At 29.2% G+C, this 3,068-nt stretch overlaps 1 long non-coding RNA gene across 1 annotated transcript; it reads left to right on the forward strand.

Annotated features, from left to right (window-relative positions):
• Positions 1-719: 719 nt before the first annotated feature.
• On the forward strand, positions 720-2,040 carry LOC111029615. The gene is made up of 3 exons (XR_002604031.1): positions 720-1,080; positions 1,265-1,396; positions 1,802-2,040. It is a non-coding gene; the product is annotated as an uncharacterized LOC111029615 (long non-coding RNA).
• The last annotated feature ends 1,028 nt before the right edge of the window (positions 2,041-3,068 follow it).

Below are 3,068 nucleotides of genomic sequence, written 5' to 3' on the forward strand. Positions count from 1 at the left end.
TCTTTTAGTACACTCTAATAAGTAACATACAGAGTATGGTAATATGAGTTTATTAGTGATCAAATTGGTCTTGGTCTTACGGTCTCGCAAGACTCTTGCTACAAGACCAACACCAAGATGATCCTGGCATAAGCAAAACCGAGACCAAAACAATACCCAAGTTGCGAGACCAAGACCAAAAGTCTAAAACAAGACCAATACTGCAAGACTCTTGCATTTTTTCTTTTTTTTCCCCGAAAACACATTAGTGTATCAAGATTTAATTAACTGACAATTTATAACGAAAATAATAAGAAATTATTTTTATAGTTATTAAATTTGATCAGTATTCGGGGAAATGTCGAATTATTGAAAAAAGGATTAGAAATAATTGGAACTATTATAACAAATTAATATAGTTGTTTCTTATTAATATTTTATTTTTCCAAAATCGATATAGACGTCGAAAGTTGTCTTCTTGCTAACAGGATAATTTATGTCCATAATACACGTCTACTTTGAATCGAATACTAATATTCGATTAAAGACTAATAATTATCGGAAGTCATTACGGACTACGATAGCTGGTATTATTTTGATTGAAAATACGTTTTTATTTTCGTTCGTAGTTTGGGTTTTATTGGCGTATTGGATATTGTGTACCTAAATGTCCTAAACTATATTGTCTGTACAACATGTCAGTACTGTCATAAACTTGTAGTCAGTTGATAATACGCCTTGTTGTTAGTACATACAAGTGTACAACGAGTAAAATAAAAACTAAATTATTTGATTTGTTTTATTTTTACTTTTGAATTATTAATATATTATTCATATACATATTGGACTTAAGTTTCATCTTAGAGGTTGTAGCAAAAAACCTACACACAGCTATTACAGGCGTTTAATTTTTTTTTATACATTTTGTGAAAATAATAAGAGTCTTTTGAGAGTCTTGTGCAAGACCAAGATTGAGTATGAAAGACCAAGACCCAGATCAATACTAACGTGTGTACCTTGCAAGACCAAGATTTTAAAAGTCACTAAGTTCCTATTATCACTAAAAATATAGCAAAAAATAAGCATTTATTCATATATATGGTAGGTACTGAATCATTCCTAATGTGTCCTTATGCACCGTTACAACACATATTTCCAACAATTCTTGTTTTGAAAAACCATGAGTTTTTTAAAAATTTAAGAGGAAAGGTTCATATTATTAGAATTTTTCCTAGTTTTTATCAGATACAAATGTAATTTTGTTCACCAAGCCTCATAATTACAGAATTAAGCAATTCGCTTAGTTACCTCCCATTCAGTGGATTGAAGGGGTAATATGGAATTGGTTCCTGGGTCAAAGTGTTTTCTCGATGAAAATTATTTATCAGTTATGGCTACCATTATATAACTATACAAGGTAAAATTGGTTTACATATTATGTACAAATCGGTAATTTTATGATATTTTATTAGGTTTCACAATGTCTAAGAAAGTTTGTAAATAGAATATTGAATAGGTATATCTAATGCATTGAAAAAAAGTAAAAGTTTATGAGTAAAAATAATAAAAAATCGAATGGCTGCCCAATTTTGAACATACAATTCGTCAAAAATATACGTTCTTCATTTTTACCACATTCATTTTTTTAAAAATATCATTTATTGTAATCAAAAGACCTATTATGATATAAAATTGTTGTCCACCTATTGATATTATTATTTTTTTATTTTATTTATTATTATTTATTACTTTATTAGCATTGACAAATACAGATATAACGTTAGATGTACTGTATGCATATAAACCACAATTATCTTTATAGATACGTAGCTAGCTGTACGTAACTATTAGCGAGGATTCAAAGATCGGATTTTCCTGGCCAGTCGCCGTGTTCCCCCAAGCGTAGTATGCCGGAGATGTCGCCCGTGAGTGCACTGGCCGATTCACATGGCAGATCACACAATCAACGAGTATAAAGTATATTTGATTCATAATAAATAAAAAAATATTTGTCAAGTATTTGTAATAAGTACCTTGGTATCAAATTATAATTATTTTTAAACAATTTTATAGATAGATATTTTTTCTCATGCAATTTATACAATTGAATTAACACATTTTTAACTTTTTAACTTTTTTTATAATGTTATTATTTAAGAAAATTTAACGAATTTACATTATATATAATAATAAATGGCAACATTGCACAGAAATTAGTATGTAATCTTGTACTTTTTGATAAACCATTGTTTGATCAAAATCGTACCGAATCGTATTCCCAAAAAGGTAAAACATTCGGAATCGTGCAGCTTTACCGCTTCGACCATCATAATACTAAATACAGTATGATAAACTAAGTACCTACTCGCTGAATAAAATTCTTGCAAATATATTTTTCCAAACCTTGACTAACCAAGCTCATTTAAATTCATGTATAGGTACTGCATTACATTTTCAATAACTTCTTAGCAATGTATTACTGAATATACTAAAATTACAATTTATCCCTAGATAATTTTAAATGTTCATGGTTTTTGTATAAAAATATTTTCTGCACCATAATCTAAAGTAGAAAATCACAGATTCGAGCCTCGATATGGCAATCGAGCCGCAAAATAAAATAGGTTATAGAAGTACCTATCACATTTATATGTATGTGACTGAGGCAACGAAAACAATTATTGTTATATTATATAATATAATTTTATCAGGAAATTTTAGTCTTTTGTCAGGAAATAGCTCAATAATGGCTACAGTTCGTAATTATCAATTATTACACTTTAAGGAGGCCCCAAAATATTTTCTATAAATGGGACCTATATCAAAATGGGCCAGTTACCCCACTCAACTGAACGGCCCTGCTATAGCTATTTCTGACGGTATTAAATCTGTGTAAAATGGGATGGAAATTGTTATTGGTGGAATATATCACATAATAATTTGAAAAGTTAATTTAACATAGTTTTGTATTATCATTATGAAAGGTCATCCTGTGTAGATCTGGAACCAATTCGATAATTGGGAACCGATGGAAAAAACATTGAAATCAGAAACACTTAATTCTATAATAACTGGACGAAACTGTTGTA

This window comes from Myzus persicae, unplaced genomic scaffold (assembly GCF_001856785.1).
Source record: "Myzus persicae strain clone G006 unplaced genomic scaffold, MPER_G0061.0, whole genome shotgun sequence".
Lineage (NCBI taxonomy): Eukaryota > Metazoa > Arthropoda > Insecta > Hemiptera > Aphididae > Myzus > Myzus persicae.